The sequence below is a fragment of the Lontra canadensis genome, unplaced genomic scaffold, assembly GCF_010015895.1.
Source record: "Lontra canadensis isolate GAN:19392208 unplaced genomic scaffold, GSC_riverotter_1.0 scaffold179, whole genome shotgun sequence".
NCBI lineage: Eukaryota > Metazoa > Chordata > Mammalia > Carnivora > Mustelidae > Lontra > Lontra canadensis.
Window position 1 is genome coordinate 1,018,417 of NW_022631173.1, and position 12,287 is coordinate 1,030,703.

Consider the following 12,287-nt stretch of genomic DNA (forward strand, 5'->3'; position numbering starts at 1 on the left):
AAACCCTGAACAATAGGACCTTGGACTCTAGGTCTTTGCTCGAGTTGACCTTTGACTCTACCTTGGACTTGACCTTGGACTTCAGGTCTTGGCTAAGAGGCTGGATCTCAAGTATCATCTACTTTATTTAGTCCTTAACTTCTTGCCCTGTTGGCCCCTGCATAGGGCCTCACACATTGTTGTATCTTCTTGGTATTTGTTGAATGGATTAGGAAATGAATGAGGATTAGATGAAATAAATATTATTTTTATTTTAGAAACAATATAAAATTATCTGTGATCATTAAAGAAAGATCATGACATGGAAAGTGAACTTCATATTCCCATATCTTAAAGAGAAGCACTATCAGTACTTTAGAACATATTGTTCTAAACTTTTGCCTATATATTATCAGAGATATACTATTTTGATTTTTTTTTTAACAAAGTTGGGATGAGTGCAGTGTCAGAACCACTCAGTTTAAAAACTAACCAAGGAAAAAGGGGTAGACTACAAGAAAATGGGCTGTTAGGACATTGGAATTATAGATATTGTTTAGGTTCTCCTCAGTCTTTACTCTTGTTTTCTGAAATTTTGGTTCAATAACCAATTTCAGTTAAAGGCAACAGTGTGTGAAAGTGCCTATCTTGTCTTATCCCTATCAGTATAAGCTCATTATTAGAAGAATGCTAATTAGGATACTTGAAAATTTCATTTCATTGTTTTACTTTGAATACCTTTGAATATTGAAGAGTTTGAACTATTGTTTTTTTATCGGCCATTATTATTTTCTTTTTAAAATATATCTTTTTTCCATCTGTCAGTTTATCCTCATTATATATTACTAGTGTTGACCCTTTTGTTTGGATTCTGTGGCAAACTAAAATTGTATTTGTGTGTAGAGGTTCCTCAAGCTGATATTTTTGTTGATTTTTTTAAATTTATTTGCTTGCTTTTAGGCTTAGCACATCTTTTCCATCTATGTAACACAGAACTATTCTTGATGATGTTCTACTTTGAATTTTTAAATTTAAGTATAATATGCTTCAATATACCCAAAAGTGGATATATCAAATGTTTATAGCTCACTTATTTAACATACCTGTTTAACCAACATCACCTAGATTAAAAAATAAAACATTACTAGCACCTCAGAAACTCTTAACTCTCACTCTTGTGTCAATCACTTACTCCCTGGTAGCCCATATCCTTATTTATAACAGCATAGATTTTAATTGCCTGTTTTTCTATTTCATTATTTCATGTAAATGGAATCATACAGTGTGTATTCTTTTGTGCCTTGCTTTATTTAGAGTTATATTTTAAGATTCATCCATATTATTTCATATAGTAGACATTGTTTCACTTTCATTGCTATGTATCATTTTTGTGCTTGTGAATATATGAAACTGTTTATCCACTCTGTTGCTATTAACATGTCGTTGGTAAACATATGGATATCTGTTGAGTAGATACCTAGGAATTGCCAGGTCATAGAGTATACAATTGTTGATCTTTAAATAGGCAAATTATTTTCCTAAGTAGTTGTACCAATTTATCCTTCCTCCAGCAGTATGTGAGAGTTGTTCTTGCCAATCCTTTATTTAGTCATTTTCATTTTAGAACTTCATGTGGGTTTGTAGAAATTTTCACTGTGGTTTTACTTCCTTAATGAAAATGATTGTTTAAGAGTTTGAGCACTATTTATGGAGTATATTTGTAGTTTTCGTATCCTTTTCTTTGAAATACCTGTTCACATCATTGCCTATTTTTTATTGGTTAGTCTGCCATTTTCTTAGTGATTTGGGGAATTCTTGATATATTCTGGATACTAGTCTTTTGGTGACTATATGAATGAAAATATCTTATTTCCAACTCTAAGTTGCGTTTTCTATCTTAAAATGGTGTCTATTGATGAATGTACATTCTTTTTTTTTAAAATTTTTTAAATTTTTATTTCTTTTCAGCGTAACAATTCATTGTTTTTGCACCACACCCAGTACTCCATGCAATACGTGCCCTCCATAATACCAACCATCTGGCTCCCGCAACCTCCCACCCCCCGCCCCTTCAAAACCCTCAGATTGTTTTTCAGAGTTCATAGTCTCTCATGGTTCATCTCACCCTCCAATTTCCCTCAACTCCCTTCTCCTCTCCATCTCCCCATGTCCTCCGTGTTATTTTTTATGCTCCACAAATAAGTGAAACCATATGATAATTGACTCTCTCTGCTTGACTTATTTCACTCAGCATAGTCTCCTCCAGTCCCGTCCATGTTGCTACAAAAGTTGGGTATTCATCCTTTCTGATGGAGGCATAATACTCCATAGTGTATATGGAACACATCTTCCTTATCCATTCATCTTTTGAAGGGCATCTTGGTTCTTTCCACAGTTTGATGACCATGGCCATTGCTGCTATAAATATTGGGGTACAGAAGGCCCTTCTTTTCACTACATCTGTATCTTTGGGGTAAATAACCAGTAGTGCAATTGCAGGGCCATACGGAAGCTCTATTTTTAATTTCTTAAGGAATCCCCACACTGTTCTCCAAAGTGGCTGCACCAACTTGCATTCCCAACAACAGTGGAAGAGGGCTCCCCTTTCTCCACATCCTCTCCAACACATGTTGTTTCCTGTCTTGCTAATTTTGGCCATTCTAACTGGTGTAAGGTGGTATCTCAATGTAGTTTTGATTTGAATCTCCCTGATGGCTAGTGATGATGAATATTTTTTCATGTGTCTGATAGCCATTTGTATGTCTTCATTGGAGCACTGTCTGTTCATATCTTCTGCCCATTTATTGATATGATTATCTGTTTTCTGTGTGTTGAGTTTGAGAAGTTCCTTATAGATCCTGGATATCAACCTTTTGTCTGTAGTCTTATTTGCAAATATTTTCTCCCTTTCTGTGGGTTGCCTCTTTGTTTTGTTGACTGTTTCCTTTGCTGTGCAGAAGCTTTTGATCTTGATGAAGTCCCAGAAGTTCATTTTCGCTTTTGTTTCCTTTGCATTTGGAGACATATCTTGAAAGAAGTTGATGTGGCTGATGTCGGAGGTTACTGCCTATGTTCTCCTTTAGGATTCTGATGGACTCCTGTCTCACATTCCTGTCTTTTGTCCATTTCGAGTTTATCTTTGTGTACAGTGTAAGAGAATGGTCGAGTTTCATTCTTCTATACATAGCTGTCCAATTTTCCCAGCACCATTTATTGAAGACACTGTCTTTTTCCGCTGTATATTTTTTCCTGCTTTGTCTTAGATTATTTGACCATAGAGTTGAGGGTCCATATCTGGGCTCTCGACTCTGTTCCATTGATCTATGTGTCTGTTTTTATGCCAGTACCATGCTGTCTTGGTGAATACAGCTTTGTAGTAAAGCTTGAAATCAGGTAACGTGATGCCCCCCGTTTTATTTTTGTTTTCAACATTTCCTTAGCGATTCAGGGTCTCTTCTGGTTCCATACAAATTTTAGGATTATTTGCTCCAGCTCTTTGAAAAATACCAAAGGAATTTTGATCAGAATGGCATTAAAAGTATAGATTGCCCTAGGCAGTATAGACAGTTTAACAATGTTTATTCTTCCAATCCAAGAGCATGGAATGGTCTTCCATCTTTTTGTGTCTTCTTCAATTTCTTTCATGAGTGTTCTGTAGTTCCTCGAGTACAGATCCTTTACCTCTTTGGTTAGGTTTATTCCCAGGTATCTTATGGTTCTTGGTGCTATAGTAAATGGAATCGATTCTCTAATTTCCCTTTCTGTATTTTCATTGTTAGTGTATAAGAAAGCCACTGATTTCTGTACATTGACTTTGTATCCTGCCACGTTACTGAATTGCTGTATGAGTTCTAGTAGTTTGGGGGGTGGAGTCTTTTGGGTTTTCCATATAAAGAATCATGTCATCTGCGAAGAGAGAGATTTTGACTTTCTTCATTGCCAATTTGGATACCTTTTATTTCTCTTTGTTGTCTGATTGCTGTTGCTAGGACTTCTAATACTATGTTGAACAAGAGTGGTGAGAGTGGGCATCCTTGTCGTGTTCCTGATCTCAACGGGAAGGCTACAAGCTTTTTCCCATTGAGGATGATATTTGCTGTGGGTCTTTCACAGATAGATTTTATGACGTTCAGGAATGTTCCCTCTATCCCTATACTTTGAAGCGTTTTAGTCAGGAACGGATGCTCGATTTTGTCAAATGCTTTTTCTGCATCCATTGAGAGGACCATGTGGTTCTTCTCTCTTCTCTTATTGATTTGTTCTATCACATTGATTGATTTGCGAATGTTGAACCATCCTTGTAACCCAGGGATAAATCCCACCTGGTCATGGTGGAAAATCTTTTTGATGTGCTGTTGAATCCTGATTGCTAGGATCTTGTTGAGAATCTTAGCATCCATATTCATCAGTGATATTGGTCTGAAATTATTTCTGGTAGGGTCTTTGCCTGGTTTTGGGGATCAGGATAATACTGGCTTCATAGAAAGAGTCTGGAAGTTTTCCTTCTGCTTCAATTTTTTGAAACAGCTTCAGGAGAATAGGTGTTATTTCTTCTTTGAAAGTTTGGTAGAATTCCCCAGGGAATCCATCAGGTCCTGGGCTCTTGTTTTTTGGGAGGTTTTTGATCACTGATTCAATCTCGTTACTAGATATTGGTCTATTCAGGTTGTCAATTTCTTCCTGGTTCAATTTTGGGAGTTTATAGTTTTCCAGGAATGCATCCATTTCATCGAGGTTGCTTAACTTATTGACATGTAACTGTTGATAATAACTTCTGATGATTGTTTCTACTTCCTTGGTGCTATTTGTGATCTCTCCCTTTTCATTCATAATTTTATTAATTTGAGCTTTCTCTCTTTTCTTTTGGATTTGTGTGGCCACTTGTTTATCGATCTTATTGATTCTTTCAATAAACCAGCTTCTAGTTTTATTGATATGTTCTACTGTATCTCTAGGTTCTACCTCATTGATCTCTGCTCTATTCTTGATTATTTCCCTTCTTGTGTGTGGAGTTGGTTTAATTTCTTGTTTATTCTCCAGTTCTTTAAGGTGTAGAGACAGCTGGTGTGATCTGGCTTTTTCAATTTTTTTGAGGGAAGTTTGGATGGGTATGTATTTCCCCCTTAGGACTGCCTTTGCAGTATCCTATAGGTTTTGGACCAAAGCCTCTTCATTCTCATTGGTTTCCATGAATTGTTTCAGTTCTTCTTTGATCTCCTGGTTGATCCAAGCATTCTTAAGCAAGATGGTCTTTAACTTCCAGGTGTTTGAGTTCTTTCCAAACTTTTCCTTGTGATTGAGCTCCAGATTCAAAGCATTGTGATCTGAGAATATGCAGGGAATAATCTTAGTCTTTTGGTATCAGTTGAGTCCTGATTTGTGACCCAGTATGTGGTCTATTCTTGAGAAGGTTCCATATGCTCTTGAGAAGAATGAGTATTCTGTTGTTTAAGGGTGGAATGTTCTGTATATATCTTTGAGGTCCATCTGGTCCAATGTGTCATTCAATGCTCTTGTTTCTTTATTGATTTTCTGCTTGGATGATCTGTCTATTACTGAGAGAGGCATGTTAAGATCTCCTACTATTAATGTATTCATATCAATATGACTCTTTATCTTGATTAATAGTTTTCTTATGTAATTGGCTGCTCCCATATTGGGGGAATAGATATTTACATTTGTTAGATCATCTTGGTGGATAGTCCCTTTAAGAATGATGTAGTGTAGAGGGAGGAGTCAAGATGGCGGAGAAGTAGCAGCTGAGACTACTTCAGGTAGCGGGAGATCAACTAGATAGCTTATCTAACGATTGCAAACACCTACAAATCCAACGGGAGATCGAAGAGAAGAAGAACAGCAATTCTAGAAAGAGAAAATCAACCACTTTCTGAAAGGTAGGACTGGCCGAGAAGTGAATCCAAAGGGACGGGAAGATAGACCGCGGGGGGAGGGGCCGGCTCCCAGCAAGCGGCGGAGCAACGGAGCACAAAATCGGGACTTTTAAAAGTCTGTTCCGCTGAGGGACATCGCTCCAGAGGCTTAACTGGGGTGAAGCGCACGCGGGGTCAGCGTGGCCTCAGGTCCCTCAGGGTCACAGAAGGATCGGGGGTGTCTGAGTGTCGCAGAGCTTACAGGTATTAGAACCGGGAAGCCGGCTACAGAGACAGAGTCGAGGAGTGAGCTCTAAGCTCGGGTTTACCTTGAACCGGTCTCAGGCTCGGTCAGCTGGAGCGTGGCCGGAGGCCAGGGTGAAGGGAGCAATTGGGCGCTGTTCTCTGAGGGCACACTGAGGAGTGGGGCCCCAGACTCTCGGCTCCTCCGGGCCGGAGACTGGGAGGCCGCCATCTTCGTTCCCGTCCTTCGGACTCTATGGAAAGCGCTCAGGGAACAAAAGCTCCCGACAGCAAACCCGAGCGGATTACTCAGCCCGGCCCCTGGTAAGGGCGGTGCAACTCCGCCTGGGGCAAAGACACTTGAGAATCACTACAACAGGCCCCTCCCCCAGAAGATCAACAAGAAACCCAGCCGGGACCAAGTTCACCTACCAAGGAGTGCAGTTTCAACACCAAGGAGAGCAGCGGAATTCCAGAGGAGGAGAAAGCAAAGCACGGAACTCATGGCTTTCTCCCCATGATTCTTTAGCCTTGCAGTTAATTTAATTTTTTTTTCTTTTTCAATTTTTTTTCTCTTCTTCTGCTAAATTTTTTTAACTTTTACCCTTTTCTTTTTTAACGTTTTTTAACTAGTTCATCTAATATATATATATTTTTTTCCTTTTTATATTTTTTCATTATTGGTTTTCTTTTTTTATTTGTTTCTTTTTTCTTTTTTTTTTTTCTTTTCTTTTTTTCTTTCTGAACCTCTTTATATCCCCTTCCCCAACCCCTCACGATTTGGGATCTCTTCTGATTTGGCTAAAGCATATTTTCCTGGGGTTGTTGACACACTTTTAGTATTTTACTTGTTCCTTCATATACTTTTATCTGGACAAAATGACAAGGCGGAAAAATTCACCACAAAAAAAAAACAAGAGGCAGTACCAAAGGCTAGGGACCTAATCAATACAGACATTGGTAATATGTCAGATCTAGAGTTCAGAATGACGATTCTCAAGGTTCTAGCCGGGCTCGAAAAAGGCATGGAAGATATTAGAGAAACCCTCTCGGGAGATATAAAAGCCCTTTCTGGAGAAATAAAAGAACTAAAATCTAATCAAGTTGAAATCAAAAAAGCTATTAATGAGGTACAATCAAAAATGGAGGCTCTCACTGCTAGGATAAATGAGGCAGAAGAAAGAATTAGCGATATAGAAGACCAAATGACAGAAAATAAAGAAGCTGAGCAAAAGAGGGACAAACAGCTACTGGACCACGAGGGCAGAATTCGAGAGATAAGTGACACCATAAGACGAAACAACATTAGAATAATTGGGATTCCAGAAGAAGAAGAAAGAGAGAGGGGAGCAGAAGGTATATTGGAGAGAATTATTGGAGAGAATTTCCCCAATATGGAAAAGGGAACAAGCCTCAAAATCCAGGAGGTTCAGAGAACCCCCCTCAAAATCAATAAGAATAGGTCCACACCCCGTCACCTAATAGTCAAATTTACAAGTCTTAGTGACAAAGAGAAAATCCTGAAAGCAGCCCCGGAGAAGAAGTCTGTAACATACAATGGTAAAAATATTAGATTGGCAGCAGACTTATCCACAGAGACCTGGCAGGCCAGAAAGAGCTGGCATGATATATTCAGAGCACTAAACAAGAAAAACATGCAGCCAAGAATACTCTATCCAGCTAGGCTATCATTGAAAATAGAAGGAGAGATTAAAAGCTTCCAGGACAAACAAAAACTGAAAGAATTTGCAAACACCAAACCAGCTCTACAGGAAATATTGAAAGGGGTCCTCTAAGCAAAGAGAGAGCCTAAAAGTAGTAGATCAGAAAGGAAAAGAAACAATATACAATAACAGTCACCTTACAGGCAATACAATGGCACTAAATTCATATCTCTCAATAGTTACCCTGAATGTAAATGGGCTAAATGCCCCAATCAAAAGACACAGGGTATCAGAATGGATAAAAAACCAAAACCTATCTATATGTTGCCTACAAGAAACTCATTTGAAACCCGAAGACACCTTCAGATTTAAAGTGAGGGGGTGGAAAAGAATTTACCATGCTAATGGACATCAGAAGAAAGCAGGAGTGGCAATCCTTATATCAGATCAATTAGATTTTAAGCCAAAGACTATAATAAGAGATGAGGAAGGACACTATATCATACTCAAAGGATCTGTCCAACAAGATCTAACAATTGTAAATATCTATGCCCCTAACGTGGGAGCAGCCAACTATATAAACCAATTAATAACAAAATCAAAGAAACACATCGACAATCATACAATAATAGTAGGGGACTTTAACACTCCCCTCACTGAAATGGACAGATCATCCAAGCAAAAGATCAACAAGGAAATAAAGGCCTTAAATGACACACTGGACCAGATGGACATCACAGATATATTCAGAACATTTCATCCCAAAGCAACAGAATACACATTCTTCTCTAGTGCCCATGGAACATTCTCCAGAATAGATCACATCCTCGGTCCTAAATCAGGTCTCAACCAGTATCAAAAGATTGGGATCATTCCCTGCATATTTTCAGACCACAATGCTCTGAAGCTAGAACTCAATCACAAGAGGAAATTTGGAAAGAACCCAAATACATGGAGACTAAACAGCATCCTTCTAAAGAATGAATGGGTCAACCAGGAAATTAAAGAAGAATTGAAAAAAATCATGGAAACAAATGATAATGAAAACACAACGATTCAAAATCTGTGGGACACAACAAAGGCAGTCCTGAGAGGAAAATATATAGCGGTACAAGCCTTTCTCAAGAAACAAGAAAGGTCTCAGGTACACAACCTAACCCTACACTTAGAGGAGCTGGAGAAAGAACAAGAAAGAAACCCTAAACCCAGCAGGAGAAGAGAAATCATAAAGATCAGAGCAGAAATCAATGAAATAGAAACCAAAAAAACAATAGAACAAATCAATGAAACTAGGAGCTGGTTCTTTGAAAGAATTAATAAGATTGATATACCCCTGGCCAGACTTATCAAAAAGAAAAGAGAAAGGACCCAAATCAATAAAATCATGAATGAAAGAGGAGAGATCACAACTAACACCAAAGAAGTACAGACAATCATAAGAACATATCATGAGCAACTCTATGCCAACCAATTTGACAATCTGGAAGAAATGGATGCATTCCTAGAGACATATAAACTACCACAACTGAACCAGGAAGAAATAGAAAGCCTGAACAGACCCATAACCAGTAAGGAGATTGAAACAGTCATCAAAAATCTCCAAACAAACAAAAGCCCAGGGCCAGACGGCTTCCCGGGGGAATTCTACCAAACATTTAAGGAAGAACTAATTCCTATTCTCCTGAAGTTGTTCCAAAAAATAGAAATGGAATGAAAACTTCCAAACTCATTTTATGAAGCCAGCATCACCTTGATCCCAAAACCAGACAAGGATCCCATCAAAAAAGAGAACTACAGACCAATATCCTTGATGAACACAGATGCAAAAATTCTCACCAAAATACTAGCCAATAGGATTCAACAGTACATTAAAAGGATTCACCATGACCAAGTGGGATTTATTCCAGGGCTGCAAGGTTGGTTCAACATCCGCAAATCAATCAATGTGATACAACACATTAATAAAAGAAAGAACAAGAACCATATGATACTCTCCATAGATGCTGAAAAAGCATTTGACAAAGTACAGCATCCCTTCCTGATCAAAACTCTTCAAAGTGTAGGGATATAGGGCACATACCTCAATATTATCAAAGCCATCTATGAAAAACCCATCGCAAATATCATTCTCAATGGAGAAAAACTGAAAGCATTTCCGCTAAAGTCAGGAACACGGCAGGGATGTCCGTTATCACCACTGCTATTCAACATAGTGCTAGAAGTCCTAGCCTCAGCAATCAGACAACAAAAAGAAATTAAAGGCATCCAAATCGGCAAAGAAGAAGTCAAACTATCACTCTTTGCAGATGATATGATACTATATGTGGAAAACCCTAAAGACTCCACTCCAAAACTGCTAGAACTTGTACAGGAATTCAGTAAAGTGTCAGGATATAAAATCAATGCACAGAAATCAGTTGCATTTCTCTACACCAACAACAAGACAGAAGAAAGAGAAATTAAGGAGTCAATCCCATTCACAATTGCACCCAAAACTATAAGATACCTAGGAATAAACCTAGCCAAAGAGACTAAGAATCTATACACAGAAAACTATAAAGTACTCATGAAAGAAATTGAGGAAGACACAAAGAAATGGAAAAATGTTCCATGCTCCTGGATTGGAAGAATAATATTGTGAAAATGTCTATGCTACCTAAAGCAATCTACACATTTAATGCAATTCCTATCAAAGTACCATCCATTTTTTTCAAAGAAATGGAACAAATAATCCTAAAATTTATCTGGAACCAGAAAAGACCTCGAATAGCCAAAGGAATATTGAAAAAGAAAGCCAAAGTTGGGGCATCACAATTCCAGACTTCAAGCTCTACTACAAAGCTGTCATCATCAAGACAGCATGGTACTGGCACAAAAACAGACACATAGATCAATGGAACAGAATAGAGAGCCCAGAAATAGACCCTCAACTCTGGTCAACTAATCTTCAACAAAGCAGGAAAGAATGTCCAATGGAAAAAAGACAGCCTCTTCAATAAATGGTGTTGGGAAAATTGGATAGCCACATGCAGAAAAATGAAATTGCATCACTTCCTTACACCACACACGAAAATAGACTCAAAATGGATGAAGGACCTCAATGTGAAAAAGGAATCCATCAGAATCCTTGAAGAGAACACAGGCAGCATCCTCTTCGACCTCAGCTGCAGCAACATCTTCCTAGGAACATCGCCAAAGGCAAGGGAAGCAAGGGCAAAAACGAACTATTGGGATTTTATCAAGATCAAAAGCTTTTGCACAGCAAAGGAAACAGTTAACAAAACCAAAAGACAACTGACAGAATGGGAGAAGATATTTGCAAACGACATATCAGATAAAGGGCTAGTGTCCAGAATCTATAAAGAACTTAGCAAACTCAACACCCAAAGAACGAATAATCCAATCAAGAAATGGGCAGAAGACATGAACAGACATTTCTGTAAAGAAGACATCCAGATGGCCAACAGACACATGAAAAAGTGCTCCATATCACTCGGCATCAGGGAAATACAAATCAAAACCACAATGAGATACCACCTCGCACCAGTCAGAATGGCTAAAATTAACAAGTCAGGAAATGACAGATGCTGGCGAGGATGCGGAGAAAGGGGAACCCTCCTACACTGTTGGTGGGAATGCAAGCTGGTGTAACCACTCTGGAAAACAGCATGGAGGTTCCTCAAAATGTTGAAAATAGAACTACCCTATAACCCAGCAATTGCACTGCTGGGTATTTACCCCAAGATACAAACGTAGTGATCCGAAGGGGCACATGCACCCGAATGTTTATAGCAGCAATGTCTACAATAGCCAAACTATGGAAAGAACCTAGATGTCCATCAACAGACGAATGGATAAAGAAGATGTGGTATATATACACAATGGAATATTATGCAGCCATCAAAAGAAATGAAATCTTGCCATTTGCGACGATGTGGATGGAACTAGAGGGTATCATGCTTAGGGAAATAAGTCAATCGGAGAAAGACAACTATCCTATGATCTCCCTGATATGAGGGAGAGGAGATGCAACATGGGGTTTAAGGGGGTAGGAGAAGTGTAAATGAAGCAAGATGGGATTGGGAGGGAGATAAACCATAAGTGACTCTTAATCTCACAAAACAAACTGAGGGTTGCTGGGGGGAGGGGGGTTGGGGGGGATGGGGTTGTTATGGACATTGGGGAGGGTATGTGCTATGATGAGTGTGGGGAAGTGTGTAAACCTGGCGATTCACAGACTTGTACCCCTGGGGAAAAAATATATATATGTTTATAAAAAATAAAATTAAAAAAAAAAGAAAAAAAAAAAAAGAAGATGTGGTATATATGCACAATGGAATACTATGCAGCCATCAAAAGAAATGAAATCTTGCCATTTGTGATGACGTGGATGGAACTAGAGGGTATTATGCTTAGCGAAATAAGTCAATCGGAGAAAGACAACTATCATATGATCTCCCTGATATGAGGAAGTGGAGATGCAATGTGGGGGGGGGGTTGGGGGTAGGAAAAGAAAAAATGAAAGAAGATG

General features: G+C 38.6%; 1 protein-coding gene across 3 annotated transcripts in view; it reads left to right on the plus strand.

Annotated features, from left to right (window-relative positions):
• The window catches only part of AGBL4 (ATP/GTP binding protein like 4), a 1,476,328-nt gene that overhangs the window by 371,121 nt on the left and 1,092,920 nt on the right, over positions 1–12,287 (plus strand). The gene's annotated exons all lie outside the window — the stretch shown is intronic.